Source organism: Mustela putorius, unplaced genomic scaffold (assembly GCF_011764305.1).
Source record: "Mustela putorius furo isolate JIRA1106 unplaced genomic scaffold, ASM1176430v1.1 tig00000281_pilon_pilon_pilon, whole genome shotgun sequence".
NCBI classification, from domain to species: domain Eukaryota; kingdom Metazoa; phylum Chordata; class Mammalia; order Carnivora; family Mustelidae; genus Mustela; species Mustela putorius.
In genome coordinates, this window is record NW_025421343.1 from 10422967 (window position 1) to 10444039 (window position 21073).

Genomic DNA, 21073 nt, shown 5'->3' on the forward strand with positions numbered 1-21073 from the left:
AAAAGGAGGTTAAGTGTTTTGCCCAAAGCCCAGGGCTAGAAAGTGGGAAAAGTAGTATTTTAACATTGGTACTGGAATCTGTGCTTTTTACAAACAGGTATGATTTTATCCAATTCCAATAAATTATATGTGTTTGAATGCATAGATAAAATCATAATGTTTCAAGCATGTTACATAATTAAGTCAAATTAAATTCTAAGGATAAGAATTCCTTTAGCTTTGATTAAAATCAAAGCAAGGCATTTAAAATATATTATCTTATAGTAGGGTTGTCATACATATGAAAAATTTTTGATAAGTTGAATAAAAATGTCACACTGCATGCCTTTACATTGCTGTATCCACTGTCTGTCTTTCTAGCTACGGATCTAATGATCAGAAAAAGTGTACGTTCAAAAGAGAATTTGAAGAAAGAGACAAATGGTATTCCTCAGTGCTTCACAGATTACATTGCCCCGCAGGAAATTTGGGAGAGACCAGGATTTCAATGTGAGAATTAGAACCTGGAACCTACTTCTAAGGAAAGGACCCTAGATTAGACTCCAGAGCATAGGTTAGTTTTCAGAAGCAGCCATTGTCAGTTCCAGGATACTTGCCAAAACAATTGAGCAACAGTGATCAACAAACAAAATAAAATCCATTTGTGCTGAACTAATTTGTTATACTAATATGCAGTTATCTAAATTTACTAGTAAAGCAGGTATTCATTTTATTCCATTCTGGTGCTTGAAATAGTGACACCTTGCTTAAACAGAAGTCAATCATGAGCGTGTCTGGCTGTCACGAACAGTGAAAATTCTGGGGGGCAAAAAAGGAACATAGTCTCCCAAGCAGCTAAAATGATATGTAGGTACCAAAATGCCATTGACGGTTTGGTAAGGACTTTGATCAATTTCAACAAAACTTCACCAACACTAATAAAATGAGCTTTCTCCCTGTTACTAAAATCACAGTGGATTTTTAACAAAACCAGAGATTATGTTTGAAATGGTACATTTGAAAAGTTTTGTGATAAACAAAATAATGCACCCCCCCCCACCAAGATATCCATGCTCTTATCATCCCCAGAAACTGTGACTATGGTACTTCACCTAGAAAAGTCTAATTAAGTAGGCAATGGAATTAAGGTTGCTAATTAGCTAATCATGAGTTTCCAGGTGGGCCTAATGTAGTCACTAGAGACTTTAGGTGGGTAGGTCCCTAAGAGGGAGACATGAGAGGAGAGTCAACAAGTCAGAGATCAAGAAGGAGATTTTCTGTCTTTGAAAATGGAAGGGGGCTATGAACTATGAGTGTGGACAGTCTCTATAAGGTAGGAATGGAAAGAAATTCTCCCCTAGAGAGTCCAAAAAGAAATGCAGACCTGCTAACAGGTTTTATTTGTTTTTCAATCCAGTGAGATCCATTTTAGACTTTTGACCTTTAGATCTGTGAGTTAAAAAACTTGAGGTAATTTCTAGCTATGACAAGAAATTAATGTAGATTATTTGGTTCATAAAAAATTCACTTTGGGGGGTGCCTCGGTGGCTTAGTGGGTTAAAGCCTCTACCTTCAGCTCAGGTCATGATCCCAGGGTCCTGGGATCGAGCCCCGCATCGAGTTCTCTGCTTTGGCAGTGAGCCTGCTTCTCACCCCCCTTCCCCCGCCCCACCTGCCTCTCTACCTACTTGTGATCTCTGTCTGTCAAATAAATAAATAAAATCTTTAAACAAAATCACTTTGGGAGACTTGATGATGGATCCTTCAAAAGGGATATGCAACCATCATTTGAAGAGTGCCGCGCCATTATTATCCTGTTTGTGCTCAGATCCTACTCCTCAACCTCTCTCTGCCCCATTCAGCAGGGCAAGGTGGTAACCCTGCACATTTAGTCTCCCATGTTCCTGGGTGAGCTGCTTTCCATCCAAGCTGAGCCAAAGAGGCAGTAATGAGAGTTTGCTAGTGAGGGCCTCTCTGGTCACCTCATTCTGCTTCAGTTAGTATCTTTGGAGGTGATTCAGGTATTATTTGTGCTTCAGGTAAAATTATAGGGGGATGCTTGGCAGCTTGATCTACCCTTTCTGTGGTTCCATCTTGCATGGATGTCCCTCTAGATGATCTCAGGTTCTTAGAATTGTATCCATGATTCTTTAGTCCTTTCAACTGTTGCTCATCATTGAAGAACCTTGTTCTCACCTAATAAGTCTCCTCAGCTTTCCAAATCTTTTGATTAAATTCCACTTCATACACCCAGACAACTTTTGTCTTTATAACTGGAAACTGTGATGAATAATAATTTTCCAAAGAGTACGTTATTTCTTAGGTAACTTTAGTTATAACAGCCATGGTTCTTGGTGAGGAATATTACCTTTTGGATACTACCAGAAAAAGACTCATGGAAAAGGAGAAAAATTAGGGAATAGTCCTGTATGACATGATAAAGATGAAGTTGATGATGATAATGCTGCTGCTCTTGTCACTTGTTATGGTAATGACAACAATATCCATAGTGAAGGAAGAATCATAGAACTAGTACATTACTATTGAATGGAGGTTTTACACTTAGCCTTTGTCATCAAAACCAGGAGTATGAGTAAGCAATCTGCCACCTTGTAGCTGTAAGCTTCGATAAGCCATTTCACTGCTCTGTCTTGGTTTTTCTTTGTCTATAATGTGAGGATTATAACAGATACCTTATGGATTGGGGGGAATATTAAATAAGATACACAGAAAAAAACTGATAATTTGGCATATAGGAAGTGCTTAATAAATAGTGGCAATAAGGCTGATCTTTTATATTGAACTCAAGGATTACTAAAGAATGATTCCTTCTTTCCTAAAAACGAGCACTCACTTTTTAAAAATTGAGGTCTTCTAATATTTGTCTGGGATTCAAATTTTTTACACTTCTTTTTACTTATGATTGTAATGCAATGTTTGCCTCACATAAGGAACTCCCAAATATTGCTTCTTCTTGCTTCTAGTTCTTCTAGTTCTTGTCTTGCCCTGCTCCATCTCCCTGATGGACTTCACTTTGAAAATCCAGACTCTGGACTCCTCATGCACTTTTTACCACACACTTGATACCAAGCTCTGTCTACCTGATTGGACTCTTTCCAGTTATATGCCACTGGGCTGCTCCTATGCCAGGGAAACCCTTTTTGCTTCATTTAACTCCTCTGTGCTGAGCTATAGAAGACAAAACAGGAGACACTTTGCGTATTATTTGTGAGAACTCTTATGTGCTTGAGGACAATGGTAATATTCTACCTTTAGCATAAAAAGAAAGATACTCTCACTGGACGTTGGAGACTACTGAACAAACTTGTTCCCCTTATTCTATGAAACAATGACTAAAGCCATTTTCTGAAAATGAGTATTGTTAATCATTGGATCATTAACCTTTACAATGTCAATGTGTTCTCCATATCAAATTCAGTTAAATGACTGCTGGAGGTAACAGTTAAGGGAGCATTTCACATAGATGAACATATTAATGCTTTATTTAGTTCTAAATGCACTGTGAAGGATTTAGGTGAGAGCTAATCTATGTTAAGAAAGCAGAATACCTGAAAGAACAATCTCACAGCAAAGAAGAGGGAATTTGACAGATAAAATGTAGTCTACCCAAATCTTTCATATTTCTTTCTTTTTTAATTCTCTCTGTATCTCATAGTTTTCTTTCTTCCTCTCAATAGAGAACACACACTAACCAGCTTGCATTCTAGTAAAGAAAGGCTGTGTGTGTGTGTGTGTGTGTTTGTGTCTATACAAGCACAATAAAGTCCATTACTGTAATGGGCATCTCTTTCATTCTTATAGAAACAATAAGTCTCTTCTTGCCCTCTACCTGCACTTGTTTCCTGGTTCAGTATCACATTTTACATCCTTTCCCCCACTTGTTTCCATGGTCCACTGGTTCAGATCATGTTAGAGTTCATGAGCTATGAGTTTAGATTTTGTATTATATGAGTTAGTCATTGCGTGAATTAACTCCTTCCATTTACATTTTTATTAGAAGAATTTGTGAAAAAAATTCTCTAAATTTTAATATCTTTTATATTAAAGAATTCAGTTGGAAATCAATTAATATTAATAATACTTGCTTGGGGCACCTGGGTGGCTCAGTGAGTTAAAGCCTCTGCCTTCGCTCAGCTCAGGTAAATTCTCAGATCTAGAGTGGAAAGTCTTAACATGTCTAACATTAGACATGTTACATGGATTTGACAAAATTGTGAGCTTCCCTCACAAGATAAAAAGGAAGAATAAAAGAATAACTTGAACCAGATTTAATTATATAATGGTAAGCCATTTGCACACTTCTGTATTTTAAGTAAAACTGATAACATATTACTAAAGAATTCTTCCAAACTGTTCTTGGCATTCTACTTTCACAGATAACCTCTGTTCCAGGACCCAACAAACACAGTAACCTTAAGGAACTGGGACCAAAGGGGAAGATTCTGAGATTTAATATTTTGGAATTCAACCACCAAAGCTTTACACTTTGTAAATACCATTAATTGACTCCAGTTTTTCCTGCCACATACCCATCACTGATGTTAAGCTACTTCTATGCAATGCCAGATCAACTGGTCAGCTTCATCAAGCAGATGAAAATGTCAGTCAAACCAATCACTCCAAGTTGTGGATACAAGAAAACTTGGTGAATTAATTAATATTTCACTCTTCAGAAACATCATTGGTCTGCCATTCTGTCTGCCTTTGCTTGCTTTCTCCCTCTCTCTCTGATAAATAAATTTTAAAAAAATCTAAAAAAAAAAAAAAAAGAAAGAAACATCATTGGTGTCATGAGGACAAAGGCATTGATTATGTCTTGGTGAATATCTCCTGATGGAAGACTTCTTCCAGCTATGCTGGTGTGTGGACAATTTGACTTCAGCTTATATCACTTCATATTTATACCTTTTTGCCTTCTGTGAGGATAACTGGGGCTTCTATTCTAGATTTCCTTTATAATCTGATTTCAATATTATCCACCTTATAGAAAAGAAGTCAAAATTATATTAAGGTGCACACTAATATGTGTGCAATTCCTTGGTATGAATTCTGCCTGATGTGTTTCAATAAATGCCTTAACTTTTAACATTATGCCTCAGATACCAGAGTGGAAGAGATATTTCAGAGCATAAAGAAGTCTGTCTGGTACCCCTGAAATCATCCATCCAGACAGCAGCTGGTCTCCCCTACCTTTAAAATCTCCCAAGTTGGTAGGTTTATGGGATCCTGTTTATCATTCAGAGCATTTCCTCATTTGAGCCTCTGCAGAGCTCTAAACTTAGGCATGTATGTTGAAGGAAAACACGGAAAAGCTTGGAAAAATTATGGGACTTGTCAGGGTCTCTATATCTAGCTAGTGACTAAGCTGAGACTGGAATTTCGACATTGTAGCCTCTAGCCCAAATTTGTTTTAATTATTTCAAGTGTTTTACATCATTTTAGGAATGAACTGGAATATAAATTTGCTCATATTACTATGCCCTTAAGTAAGGTGATCATGTGTCTCAGTTTACCTGGGACATTACAATTTGTGTCATTGTTTAATTACTAATAACACTCCCTTTTCACTCTCTGAAGTGTCAGTATTTCACTGTTAAAATGTTTAAGTTGAGGTAATTCTATATTTCAAGAGGTTCTTATCTGAGAATAAGGTCTTAGTTCTTTAAAATAATTCATACCATATTATTTTCATTAAACTTTTACCTACTATGAAACCTAGCTTTTATTTATTCCTACAAACTTTGACCTTAGATGTCCTTACAAATCCTAAGTATTACACTGACTGCTTTGGACTTGGAGTGTACTGTTGGGAAAACTGATACCTGTGCCTAGACATGACCCTGCTTTTGTTCTGGTATTTAAGTTCTGGTATCTCGCCTGCCTGTCTCACCTGTCTTTGAACCTCTTCTTCTTCTAGGGTTTGGTTTTCTTTCTTGTATCTCAGCACTAATAGCTGGGAATAGACTTTCCTTGTCATGTTTCTCAATAATTAGAATACTGTTCTATTTTTCTGAATCTTTTGATTATTAGGAAAATTTCTGAATCCTCTGAAATGTTCTAATATTTTCTATAGGGATGTCTTCAATTCTGAAGCTTTGTTATTCAGCTTGGTGAGAGTAATAGTCCATGAGGCTGACCTTCTCAATGAGCTTCTACAAGCAGTAGCTGAGGGATTTTCATGCCTAAATATCTGTGATCAAAATGCTGCTGGCACTTTTAAGCTGCACTCCATCAATCCATTTGTTAAGTAGAAAAGGAAACAATTATTAATAACCTTATCCCCATTTCTTGAACAGTGAGTTTGTCACTGCATATTATAGTAATTAACCCCACTCCTGGTATATGGGAAAGTTAAAAATGAACAAATAGAAACAAAACCAGAGAAAATAGATTGAGTATATATACTGCTTCTGTTTTGTTCAGAAAAATATATAAATTCAGGGTTTTGTACCCATGAAGAATAAAAAGTTCATGCACTTGAACAGGGTAGTGATAGTACCTTCTCTATACAATTTTGTTCTATTAAGTCTAGGACCCTTAAATAGCAACTCTAGCTTCCTCAAAATAGAGAAGAATCTATGCTATTTGTTTCTCAAAGGGAAATTTTGAACAATCATTTGTTTAAGGGAAAACAACATTCTGAGTGTTCTGTCAAATTTTCTTATGACATTGTAAAATGATCTCAGTTTTTATTTTCTGAACACTTATATTTTTTTTTAGATTTTCTGGATTATATGTTCCTTTTCCAGTTTTAGCAGGGGATGATCAATAAAACTGAGCAATCAAGGTAAACAGAGAAGCTCTTTTCAGGTAATTTTTCTTATTTATCTGGTCAAGTCACTAGATTACATAATTGTATGGAGTAAGAGATATTATCTACTATCAGTAATTTTCAACACTGGATGTATTATAAGTCTTTGAGATGTCTCATAGAATAAACTGCTAAGTTACATATTTACATGTTTTTTCACACCTACCCTATATTTTTATTTAATGGAATCTCGGATTTCATAATTTAACACCTGTTCCTCATGAACTGCTGCATTCTTTTGGCATATAAGGACCACTGACCTAGTCAAATTTCTTAGATTTCAAATGAAATCTGCAGTAAATCAGTATTATAATGCATTTGAACCCAGATCCCCTGAGTGCTGGGTTGGAAGTCAGCTAGTTAACACTGTCTCTTCTAATAATAGATAACATATTGTATTAACCTGGCAAATAAGAATGAAAATTTATTGAACTTCAAATTGGCAAAAGCCATAGGTCCCAAGGTCCAAATAGTCCACAGGAAACACCTGTGCTTCTATTTTCCTGGGCAAACCATTAGCATGATGAAAATGTGATTTCTGTAGATGGGACAGAGTGATCAATTTAAAATAAAGCCAGAAGAATTAGCCTCATATACACAGCATTACATTCAGCTTAATTAGGAGATAAGCCAGGATGCATAGTATGTTGTCTTTGTGCAAATACTCAAAAAACGGCAGAAGGAAAAAAAATGGTATGACAATCTGGAAGAGCTGACAGAGCCAATAAAAAATTCAACTGACATGAAGTCCACTGTAAGGTGTAATTTGCTAATAGACTGGCACATTGAGCTTCTTGGAAATAAAATTAGGAAGCAAATTCCCTTGCATTCAAAAGGTACAAAGAATTAGTGGAGTTAATAGGTTTTATGGAAGCATTTGCTGGTAGTTTGCTCTAACTGGATGCAAAGACTAACCCCATAATTGCAGAATAATGAAACATAATCCAAGTCAGGGACGAAATATCCTTGAATAGCAATAACTTTATCAGCTAAGAAAGGATTTTCCAGAACTGCTTGATCCAAACAAGATGATTCAGTTAAAGGTACACATATTTTCCAATTGTAATAGTCTGCTAATATCAGTGGAGAAAGACAGGAAAAAAGGCAGAAAATGTGCAGATAAACAGTTAGCTTTGTAAATCTTGAGACCATATAAAAGTGGTGGCCAAAGAAGTATGTATTTCTATTCATTTAATAAATCACAAGATTGCTATTCTCCTTTGAATATTATTTTTCCCAGGATCTAATAGTTTAAGAAAGATGGTTCAGAAGAGTGCCCTGAAATTTTGAGATTATTTTTGGTATTCTTTTTTTAAATTTTCTTTATTTTGAAAGAGAGAGAGAGCAAATGCATGTGAAGGGGAGAAAGGGCAGAGTCAGAGAGGGAGAATCTCAAGCAGACCCCAGGTTGAGTGTGAAGCCCAGCATGGGGCTCAATCTCACAATCCTGAGATCATGATCTGAGCAGTAATCAAGAGTCAGATGTTCATTGACTGAGCCACCGAGGTGCCCTAGTTTTTAGTATTTTTTTTTAAGTTACTTTTGTTTTATTGGGAAACAGTGAAGTACAGTTTATACCCTTTAGATGAGTTTGGTCTTTTCCCAGGCTTGGATTATAGAACTTTAGAGCAGAAAGAGTCCTGAATCATGTAAATACATGGTTCCCAAATGCTGGTATATAAGCAAGTGCTAAGTTGGAAGTATCCCAATCAGCTGGGGAAACTGTGAAATATTGAAGTTTGGGTCCTATTAATAAAAATGTTGATTCAGGAAGACTGAGAGGGAGTCCATAAATTATAAATCACTCTAGACAGACATACAACCACTTTAGAAACTTTGTATTGGATGACATGAAGCCTTTACAGTATCTTAGAAAAAATATTTTTAGCCCCTGCACCCCATTTTGAAAAAATCTCTTAGGAGAAGGAATTAACACAGAAATCTCACTTTAAATATTTACAGTAAATCACTAGTGTCCCTTAATAATCCAACAAATTGGCCTTTGTTCTGACAATGGGAATAAATCTATCTGCACACTTCTTCTGCAACCGAGTGTGTGTGTGCGTGCGCACGCGCGTGTCATTAATTCCAGTATATAAACACACAAAAGGAACCTAGTCTTTTGCTTCTCACCTCAGCCTCATTTCTATTATTTCTAATTTACTGATTACAATAAAAGATATAGGGCCATTTACCAACAAAGCTGACCTGGTGCACTCATGTCAGGATACAGTCAAGCTTTGACCTATTCATAGTAGCCTGTCATAAAAAGTATAATGATACACTAAACCATATGTCTCTTTCTATAAAAATTAAACAATTTTCCTGCCTGGAATAGAGAGCCCAAGTATTTTGACTGAAAAAGATGTCATTAGTCCCTCCCTCTTCCACCAATAAACTGAAACCTAGGGAGATATTAAAATAATTAAAATAATCACATTTAGTTTAAAGAAACAGAAAAAACTGCAGCATTTTTAAAGATTTTATTATTTATTTGTTTGTTTTTTTTATTTCTTAGAGAGAGAGAAAGCACAAGCAGGGGGAGTGGCAAACAGAGGGAGAAGCAGGCTCCCTGCTTAGCAAGGAGCCCAATGTGAGACTTGATTCCACCTGAGCAAAAGGCAGACACTTAACTGACTGCTATCAAGGCATCCTAAAACTGTAGCATTTTAAAAGTGATGTCTATGTATATGTGTAATTGTGTGTCTAGAATACATGAGATAAAAAAGAAGGTTGCTGAGAGTCAGCATAGATATTTTTATGAATCTTTATAGTCAGGCTAAATAGGATAAATCTAGGTGAAGCCATTTCAACACTGTGACATTCAAATTATCAGACTCTAAAACAATGTTCATTTGGCTATTGTGGAAGGGAAGACAAATCATAAACATAAAAAAACACCTGTTCACTTGGGATTTTGCAATTTTTCATCTAGTGTTCAGAAATCACCCACAAGGCATTTTTCCTTACGAATAATACTGAATATATTTTGGTTGAATTCATGTAGTACAAACTCAGGTAACATTCCTTTCCCAAACAGTTGTGGGCAAATTTATTAACCTTCCCATCTTCATAGGGAACTCTGTGTCCCTGGTTTTGAAAGGGACAGTGACTGTGATGATAACTACAGGTATGGTAAATATTTAGGTTAAATCTACACTTGCTTCTATTTCTCCACACAGGACTCCAGACAGAATACAAAATTAAGTATATACAAAACTATGAAAACTTTTGGCACATTCCCTTCATTTCATTCTTATTTCTTGTAAATACTCTTTTTAACTTCTTCTTTCTTGATGATTATAGGTATTGTTCCCATTCAAGTCTAATTTAAAAAAGCTCAGTATTTTTCAATTAATATGTTTAGATCCTATTTATTGACATTTATTGTTGTTGAAAACTAAGCTTTCTAATACCTCCACACAACACTGGATTCCCCCATCCTTAAGCTAATTATGTCCAAATTTTTATGTAAATAGTTTTTATTTACATGACTATAAATCTATAAAAAGCTCTCACTGATCAGCCTAGTAGTGTTCTCGGATAAAACTTCTTCCTCTTATCAAATCTTGACAAACAAATGTGTCATAAATACATTAATATTCTTCTCAGTGGTCAAAAATAGTCCCAGTCTTCTCATTTCTACTACTTTTCTGGAGACCTCTCACTCTGTTCTTCCTACTCTGTGTAGACCTGGGAAACTTAGTATGTGCTACTGTATTATAAGCAAATATATGTTATACTCCAAAGGCCTAAGGATGGATGGGTGCATGGGTGGATTTATTTATTTATTTATTCGTTATTATTTATTTATTTATTTATTAAGATTTTAATTCACTTATTTGATAGAGAGAGATGTCACAAGTAGGCAGAGAGGCAAGCAGAGAGAGAGGGGGAAGAAGGCTCTCTGCTGAGAAGAGAGCCCGATGCGGGGCTGGATCCCAGGACTCTGAGATCCCGACCTGAACTGAAGGCAGAGGTTTAACCCACTGAGCCACCCAGGTGTGCCTACTTTATTTATTTAAATTCAGCTAGCCAACATATAGTACATAATTAGTTTCAGATGTAGTGTTCAATAATTTATCAGTTGCATATACCACACAGTGCTCATCATATCACATGCTCGCCTTAATGCCCATCACTCAACTCCCCCATCCCCTGACATGTCTCCCCGCCAGCAGCCTTCAGTTCGTTTCCTATAGTTAAGGGTCCATTTCTGGGTTCTCCATTCTGTTCCATTGATTTATATGTCTGTTTTTGTTCCAGTACCATACTTTCTTGATGATTACAGTTCTGTAATATAATTTGAAGTCTGGCATTGTGATGCCACAAACTTTGGTTTTCTTTTTCAACATTCCTCTGGCTAGTCGGGATCTTTTCTAGTTCCACACACACTTTAGGATTATTTGTTCCATCTCTGTGAAAAAAGTTGATGATATTTTGGTAGGGATTGCTTTAAAGGTATAGATTGCTCCGGTAGCACAGGCATTTTAACAATATTTATTCTTCCAATCCATGAGCAAGGAATGTTTTCTTATTTCTTTGTGTCTTCCTCAAATTCTTTCACAAGTGTTCTGTAATTGTAAAAATACAGATCCTTTACTTCTTTGGGTAGGTTTATTCCTAGGTATTTTACGGTTTTTGGTGCTATTATGGAATTTATTCCTTAATTTCTATTTCTTCTGTTTCATTGTTAGCATATAGAAATGCAACCGATTTCTGTGCATTGATTTTGTATCCTGCCTTGTTGCTGAATTTCAGTATGAGTTCTAGCAATTTTGGGGTGGATTCTTTTGGGTTTTCCACATAAAGTATCATGTCATCCATGAAGAGTGAGAATATGACTTCTTTGCCAATATGAATGCTTTTGATTTCTTTTTGTTGTCTAATTGCTGAGGCTAGGACTTCTAGTACTATATTGAATAGCAGGGGTGATAGTGGACAGCCCTCCCAAGTTCCTGGTCTTAGGGGAAAAGCTCTCAGTTTTCCCCATTGAGAATGATATTTGCTATGACCTTTTTGTGTATGACTTCTATGATATTGAGTTATGCTCCCTCTAATCCTACACTATGGAGAATTTTAATCAAGAAAGGATGCTGTATTTTGTCAAATGCTTTTTTTGCATCAATTGTGAAGATCATATGGTTCTTGCCCTTTCTTTTATTAATGTGACATATCATGTTGGTTGATTTTCAAATGCTCAATCACCCTTGTAGCCCAGAATAAATTCCACTTGGGATCAGGGTAATGCTGGTCTCATAGAATGAGTTTGGAAGTTTTCCTTCAATTTTTAGAAACAGCTTCAGAAGAAGCTGTTTTTTTGTTTTGTTTTGTTTTGTTTTTAAATTTTATTTATTTATGTGGCAGAGAGAGACAGTGAGAGAGGAAACACAAGGCGGAGGAGTGAGAGAGGTAGAAGCAGGCTTCCCGCTGAGCAGGGAGGCCTATGCAGGGCTTGATTCCAGGACCCTGGGATCATGACCCAAGCCACTTAACAACTGAGCCACCTAGGTGCCCCTTGTTGGGAGATTTTTGATGACTGCTTCAATTTCCTTGCTGATTATGGGTTTGTTCAGCTTTTCTATTTCTTTCTGTTTCACTTTTGGTAGTTTTTATGTTTTGGGGAATGCATCCATTTCTTCCAGATTACCCAATTTGTTGGCATATAGCTGCTTATATGTTCTTAAAATTGTTTGTATTTCCTTGGTATTGGTCATGTTTTCTCAACTTTCATTCATGATTTTATTAATTTGGGGCCTTTCTTTTTTCTTTTTGATAAGTCTGGCTAAGGGTTTATCAATTTTATTAATTCTTTCAAAGAACCGACTTCTAATTTCATTGAACTTGTTCTTCTGGTTTCTGTTTTTATTGATTTCTGCTTATTTATTTTTCTTCTCCTGCTTGGTTTAGGCTTTATTTGCTGTTCTTTCACCAGGTCCTTTTAGGTGTAAGTTTAGGTTGTGTATTTGAGACTTTTATAATTTTTTGAAAAAGTCTTGTATTGCTCTATACCTCCCTCTTAAGGACTGACTTTGCTGTATTGCAAAGGTTTTGAACAGTTGTGTTTTCATTTTCATTTGTTTCCTTGAATTTTTTAAAATTCTTCTCTAATCTTCTGGTTGACCCATTCATTCTTTAGTAGTCCATTAGTGTGGCAAATGATTCTCTATCACCTCACTTTCAGTCTGGAGGTGACTTTAGGTCTAAAATAAGTCTCTTATAGACAGCATTACTTTTATTTTTTTAATTTTTTTTGAGATTTATTTATTTGTCAGAGAGAGAGAGAGAGAGCACAAACACAGGCAGACAGAATAGCAGGCAGAGGCAGAGGGAGAAGCAGGCACCCTTGCCGAGCAAGGAGCCTGATATGGAATTCAATCCCAGGACGCTAAGATCATGACCTGAGCTGAAGGCAACTGCTTAACCTACTGAGCCACCCAGGCGTCCCGATTCTTACTTTTTTAATCCAACCTGATACCTATGCCTTTTGATTGGTGCATTTAGTCCATTTACATTCAAATTAAGTACTGAAATATATGAGTTTAGTGCCATTTTGTTACCTATAAATTCCCTGTAGGTAGTCTTTCTTTCTGGTCTATGTTACTTTTGGGCTCTCTCTTCACTTACAGGTTTCTCTTTAGTATTTCTTGCAGGGCTGGTTTAGTGGTCACAGATTCTTTTAGTTTTTCTTTGTCCTGGAAGCTCTCTCTCTGTCCTTCCATTCTGAATGATAGCTTTGCTGAATAAAGTATTTTTGGCTGCATGTTTTTCTCATATCCTGAATATATCATGTCAGTCCTTTCTGGCCTGCCAGGTCTCAGTAGATAGTTCTGCTGCCTGCCTCATATTTCTACCCTTGTTGGTTAAGAATATCTTATCTCATGCTTTCAGGATTTTCTCTTTATCTCTGAAATTTGCAAGCTTCACTATTATATGTTGGGGTACTGATCTATGTTTATTGATTTTGAGAGGGGTCCTTTTTCTACCTCTTGGACTTGAGTGCCCATTTCCTTTCCAAGATTAGGGAAGTTCTCATCTATGATTTACTCAAATATACCTCTGGCCCTCTCTCTCTTTCTTAATCCTCAAGGACCCCAATAATTCCTAATATCGTTTCACTGATTTCTTGAAGCCTCCCCTCATGGTCCATTAGCTGTTTTTCTTTTCCTCAGCTTCCTTCCTCTCCTTCACCTTGTCTTCTATGTCACTGACTCTCTTGCCTCATTTACCCTAGCTGTTAGAGCATCCAATTTAGACTGCATCTCAGTTAAAGCAATTTTTATTTCATACTGATTAGATTTTCTTTCTGCACTAAGAAATTTTCTAGTGTCTTTTATGCTTTTTTCAAGCCCAGCTAGTAGCTTTATAGCTGTTATCCTGAATTCCAGATCTGACATTTTACCTATATCCATATTGATTAGATCTGTGACAGAGAGCATTACCACTGTTCTTTTTTGTTATTGCTGTTGTTTTTAAACTTTTTAAAAAAGATTTTTAAAAATTTATTTGTCAGAAAGAGAGAGAGCACAAGCAGGGGAGCAGCAGGCTGAGTAGGTAGAGAGAGGACCAGTCTCCCCACCAAGCAAGTAACCTCATGCGGGACTCAATTCCAGGACTCTGGGATAATGAACTGAGCCAAAGGCAGCTGCTTAAATGGACTGAGCCACCCAGATATCCCAGGTTCTTTTCTTGTGAATTCTTACTTCTAGTCATTTTGCCCAGAGAAGAATAGATGAACAAGAGAACAAAATAAAAAATATCAACCATGACCCAAGTGAAATATACTCTAGGCAAATATGAAGAGGTCAGAAACCAAAAAAGAAAAAAAGAAAGGAAAAAAAAGTATGTGTGTGTGGGGGGCAGGAGGTGGAGAATATAATCTCCCAAGTGGACAAAACAGGGTGATCCACTTGGTCCTAGGTGTATTTTGGTCTATTAGAAGACACTAAATCCAAATATGGTAAAGAAATCAAAACATATATATACAAAGATAAAATTGAATGCATTGAAAGGAAGCAGAAAATGAAGACTACATCTATAAAATATAAATGTAAAAAATGAAAGTTAAAAAAGACTTAAAAACAATGAGTTGATAAAAATAAGAAACTAGTGGGAAGGAAAAAAAGAAAAAAAAAGGAAAATTTTAAATGAAAAATAAATGAGTCATGAGGAAAAAAAAACCTTGAATTCTATATACTATTTTTTCCTAGTGCTGGAGTTTTACAGTCCTGTGTACACATAAATTTGGTGTTCACCTGTTGTTCCAGCTGGTCTTCTGGGGTGAGGGGCCTGCTGTGCTGATTTTCAGGTATCTTTGCCTGGAGTTGCATTGCTCCTTGCCAGGGGCAGGCTCAGTGTAAGCTGCTTCTGGTTGCTCTATGTGGCTTTTGTTCCCAGAAGACTTTCCATACCTCTTTAGAGGATGAAGATAAGAATGGCTGCATCCTATCACCAGCCCCAGGGCTGAAAGAACATGGTCCTCTCTCTTAAGTAAACCCTCAGGGATAACTGATCTTCACTTTTGTGTATGCCAAACTCTGAAGACTCCTGCAGTGTGTACCAACACCAAACCTTCAGGGGGAAGATGGAGATTTGCAGCATTTCTGCCCTTTGCAGGCCCCCACAGGGAAAGCTGTCATCCCGTCATGTCTCGGTTCAGGGTTTATGGCAAACCAATCTGAGATCCCCCCTCAGCCTTGCTGACCATACTCGGTTTCCCAGCTTGAATGCTTGGGAACTCTGCTAGCTCAGGCACCCCCATTCCTTCTGTGACCTTGGGGATCCTGAGACCACAATGTACCCCCTAGAATTCTGTCCCACTTCACCACCTGAGTACCTTTCAGGCAGAGACATGTCTCCCTGGAGCAGATTTCTAAAGGTTCCAATTTCGCCTCCAGGGCTATACCACTTTCCAGCAGTTGGCTTACAGAGGCTCCTTCCCCTCACCATTTATCTTCCAATATATCGCCTCAGATTCACTTCTCCACACCACCTGCCTTGCAAAAAGTGGTCATTTTTCTATTTGTAGAATTCCAGCAATTCTTTCCTTCCCTCTCAGGTTGAATTCATAGGTGTTCAGAATGACTTGAAAGTTATCTAGCTAAATTCAAGGGACCAGATGAAACGAGATCGCTTACTCTTCTGCCATTTTGCTTTCCTTCCTCTATATTTATCTTATTGATTGATAGTTGCCAATGTATTTCTTGGTTGAATTAAATGTTCTTCAGGTTGCAAAGACCTTATTCCATTTCATCCCCAAATCCTGGGTGTTTGTTGAAACAAAATAAAGTTCTTTATTCTCTCATTCCTTTTGTGTATGATGCTTCTCTTACCCCTCTAAAATGCTTTAGGATGCGTCTCTTTATTTTTGACATTCTGTAATTTCATAAGGATTTGGCTTGTTCTGGGCTTTGTATTATTAAAAGTAATGCCTATTTATTGCTATATTGGTTTGAAAATATATAAAATTCAATTTGGGAAATTTATTTTATTATCATAATTTACTTTTGTATATTAATCTGAAATTTCTATAACTTCATTTCCCCTTTTTATTTCTCTAATATACCTGTTATCTCTGGTAGTTGGACTTCAGTAATCCAGTCATTTTATTGTTCCTTTTTTCATTTTTTTTTGTTCTATCTTCTAAAAGATTTCCTTGCACTTATAGTCAAAGCCCTTTACCATTGTTCTGTTACTTTAATTCTTATTTTTAAAATTTCATATGATCTCTTCATCCTTGATATTTTAATGTTGTTCTCCTTCAGGGTAATTGATGTGATAACTGAGGCTAATAATTGCACAGATTTTTTTTTTCAACTGCTTCCTGTATTATTTTATTTAACTTCACTTTTAAATGTCCTTCCCATTCATATAAGCACTCTCAAACAGGTGGTAATCATTGACTATTTATTTTTTTATTTTTTTTTTAATTTTTTTAAATTTTATTTATTTGACAGACAGAGATCACAAGTAGGCAGAGAAGCAGGCAGAGAGAGAGGAGGAAGCAGGCTCCCCGCTGAGCAGAGAGCCTGATGCGGGGCTCGATCCTAGAACCCTGGGATCATGACCTGAGCCGAAGGCAGAGGCTTTAATCCACTGAGCCACCCACGCGCCCCTCATTGACTATTTATAATTAAGAATAAGACAATGTTAATCAGGCTATAAGCTCAAGTTAATAGAGGGGACATGTTCACTAGAGGTCCTGAACTTAAGGTGTTTGAGTGGAGAGGGAGATCTTTTGGAGGAAGATGCCACATTTCAGATTTCTTTTAAAGATAGATTCTGAAGAAATTCAATGTTTTGGAAACAAACAAAAATCAAAAACAAAACTGCCTTACAGGATCCAACTTAGGGAGGACAGGGAAGAACTGCAGGGTGATAGAAGGTATTGAGATATCTCATTATTCAATTTTCAGCTCCCATTTTATTTCTGTGTTTTTATTTTGTCACTTTAGTTCTCTGGGACCCCATCTCTGGCCACTCTATTCAGAAATCCAAAGGCTCTCATGTAGAATATTTTTAGAGAACCACATCTTCTGACAAGTTGGACTGGATTAGTTACATGACTTTGGGGTTCAGGGTGAGGCAAATGGATAAAGGAGTATGCCCGTAGTTCTCACAATTCTGACAAATTTTAAACTAATCTCTCTGGTTTTTGCTTGAAGCCTCATTCCCATCTTCTTTGGTAGTCTGTACCATCAAACCCCATGTTTTTGAAATTTCTTTTCAGTAAACTCTGCTTCTCCTTGCCATCCCTTTCTGTAGGCAGTCACTCTAGTCTGTTAAGTCACATAAGGCTCCTTTTATCTGATAAACCAGTCAATAATCCTCTACTGCCCATTTCCACCTTCTAGGACTCTGTTGGTATATTGGTCCCATTGCTGGCTAAACTCTCATTTTCTCAATCTTCATTGGTTTATATATCTTTTTCCCCTTTACTGCCACCATAATGAAATCATCAGGGAAAGAGAAAATGCATTTTTGCCTTCAATTTATTGAGTTCAAATCTTAGTCCAGATTTAGTATATTTTCTCTGAATTTTTAAGAAGGATTAAAACCCCATTAAACTAAGTAGTCATTAAAATGGTCTTTTCAATTAAAAAAATACTATTTTCCTTCTGAAAGCAGTCTCAGGGTGACTGACAGAAATCCATTTCCTTGCTTTTATTACAATCTTACTTCACTCAGCTTTGTAGCAGTTTCTGGGTTGTTAGAATGTCTAAAATGACAGGAAAAACTATCCAAAGGCAAAAATATCTTGTAGGAGAAAAGGCCCTAGGAATTCTGCTTAACATAAAGGCTTTTTATTCTCCCTCCCACTGACTATGGGGGAAAAAAATTTTAAGAACTGACAAAACCATATCAACAATGTTCATTAAAAACACATTCATGTCAACATTAAGTAAGTTCCCATGAATTATAATTGGACATCTATATATGTGCAAAGTAAGGAAATGAAAACAGTAATGTAGGGCATAGTGCAATCCATTTAGAAGTTCTTCATTTCTATAACAAAATCACAAAGCATTTCAGATGCAGATTTATCACAAGATTATTAGGGAAAGAGTCCTCTTTTCTCTTTTTCAATCCTTTTATCCAGTGCTTTGGCACATAAAATGCTTTCTTTCCCATCAAGTGTTGAGTTGGAGCGCTTAGCTCTTAGAAAAATAGCATAGTCAAGGAAGGACTTTACCTTTAAAAGACAAAGTGTTCCAAGAGACTACATAAAACAATATGGATTAGAAAGTTACTGACAAACATTCTACCTTCCAATATGCATTCCAAGAACATTATACCTAAAAGTATTGAGACAAATTATGACCTATGGTTTGTATCATGCTAGAAATCAAAATACGGAAATGAAAGCAGACTTTCCAAGACTACTGCTTCACCCTACCTTTATCAGGACCCTTCTAGCCCTTGACCAGCTCTCTGCTCTTGATTTCATTTACAGTGAACCAGATAGACATCTACTCCTCTGACTCATATATTACATTCTTTACTTTAGTTGAGTGCCGTTTTTATGAACTATGGAATATTCTTATCTTGGCCTCATTTCTGAATATGAATTCTAGGAGAAGATGAACTATTCAGACGGACAAGTCAATGAACATAGTTAATAAGCCTCTGTTTCATTTCTTTCTTCTAAATCCTGCCCACAGGAAGTGGGTAAGCATTTGAAAACATAACAGAGAATAATAAAGCAGCATAGATACATATGGGGAAAACACTTCATGATTTATATTGTTGTTTTATACACATTATCTTTTTAGATCCTCATACCAACCACATAGAGTAGGCAGAAGGACTGAGCTTATTCCCATTTTACATAGTTTTAAAAGAAGGCAGGTGAGATAACTTCACACAAAAGTGGGATTGTTGGTTTTCATCTACCAGGTCTAGAACAATATTTCAATTCAGTGCAGGACTCAGATCAGCCTTTCCCTTTTGTAGAGGCATGAAGTTAAATTGCAGCATCTTGTGTCTTTTTTTTTTCCTTCCTGAACCAATTAGAATAGAAGGCATCCAAATGGGAAAAAAGAAGTAAAATTGTATCTGCTTGCAGATAACATAATCTTATATACAGAAAATCTTAAAAACTCTATCAAAAAAAGTTTTACCTAATAAATAAATTCAGTGAAGTTTCAGGTTACAATATCAACATACAAAAAATTAGTTGCATTTTTATAAAAGAATAGCGAACTACCAAAAAGATATTAAGAAAATAACCCTATTTATGGTAATATCAAAAAGAGTACAATACTTAGGTTCAATAGAAATTTAACCAAGAAGGTGAAAGACCTATGGTTCAATAGAAATTTAACCAAGAAGCCAAAAGTCCTGTGCACTGAAAACTATGAAGCACTGTTGAAGAAGACACAAATAAATGGAAAGGTATCCCATGTTCATGGATTTGGTGAATAAATAGTGTTAAAATGCTCTTACTACCCAAATCTATATTGAATCTATAGATTCAATGAAATCTTATCAAAATTCCCATGGCATCCCCTAAAGAAATTTAAAAAGAAAATGCTAAAGTTCATATGGAACCATAAAATACCCCAAATAGGCCAACCTATTTTGAGCAAGAACAAAGCTGGAGACATCATATTTCCTAATTTCAAAATATATAGCAAAACACTATAGTAATCAAAACAGTATGGTACTGGCATACAAACAGACACACAGATCAACAGAACAGAACAGAGAACCCAGAAGTAAACTCATACATATACAGTAACCTAATTTTAAACAAAGGGGCTGAGAATATACAATGGGAAAAGTATAGTCTCCTCAATAAATAATGTTGAGAAAACAGGATATCTATATGCAAAATAATGAAAGTGGCCCCTATCTAACACCATACAAAAAAATCAACTCAAAATCAATTAAAGACTTAAACATTAGATCAGAAATCATAAAACTCCTAGACAAAAACATACAGGAAAAGCTTGACATTGGTCTTAGCAGTGATTTTTTGGGAGATGACACTAAAATCATAGACAACAAGAGCAAATATTTGTAAGTAGAGCTATATCAAACTAAAAAGTTTCTAAATAGCAAAGGAAATGGTTAATATAACGTAAAAGCAAGCTTTGGGATGGGAGAAAATACTTGAAAACCTTATGTCTCTAAGGGGTTAGTATCCAAAATATGTAACAACTCTTACAACTCAAGAGAAAACAAAACAAAACAAAAAACAAAACCAACCCTCCCCCAAATCCCCACCAAAACAAAACAAACAAAAATAATAATAATAATAAATAAATAAATAAGAACCCCAACAACAACAAAAAAACCCAAAAATCCCAATTAAAAAATGGCCAAAGTACCTCAATAGACTTTTGTTTCTGAAAAACACATGCAAAAGACCATCAGGTAATGAAAAGACACTCAGCATTACCAATAACAGAGAAAATGCACATCAAAACCACAATGAGATACCATTCCACGCATGTTCAAATTGCTATTATTAAAGGAACAAAAGATAACAGATGTTGGTGGGATGCAGAGATAAAGGTACTCTTATATATTATTGGTGGGATAGAAACTAGTAAAGCTATTATACTAAGCAGTATGATGTTATCTGAAAAAATACATATAAAACTACCTATGATCCAATAATCTCACATATGGGTATATATCCAAAGGAAATAAAATTACAAGCTCAAAGATATATTTGCATTCCCATATTCACTGCAGCACTATTCATAGAAATCAAGATATGTAAACTAAATAAGTGCTGATAGTAGATGAGTGGAT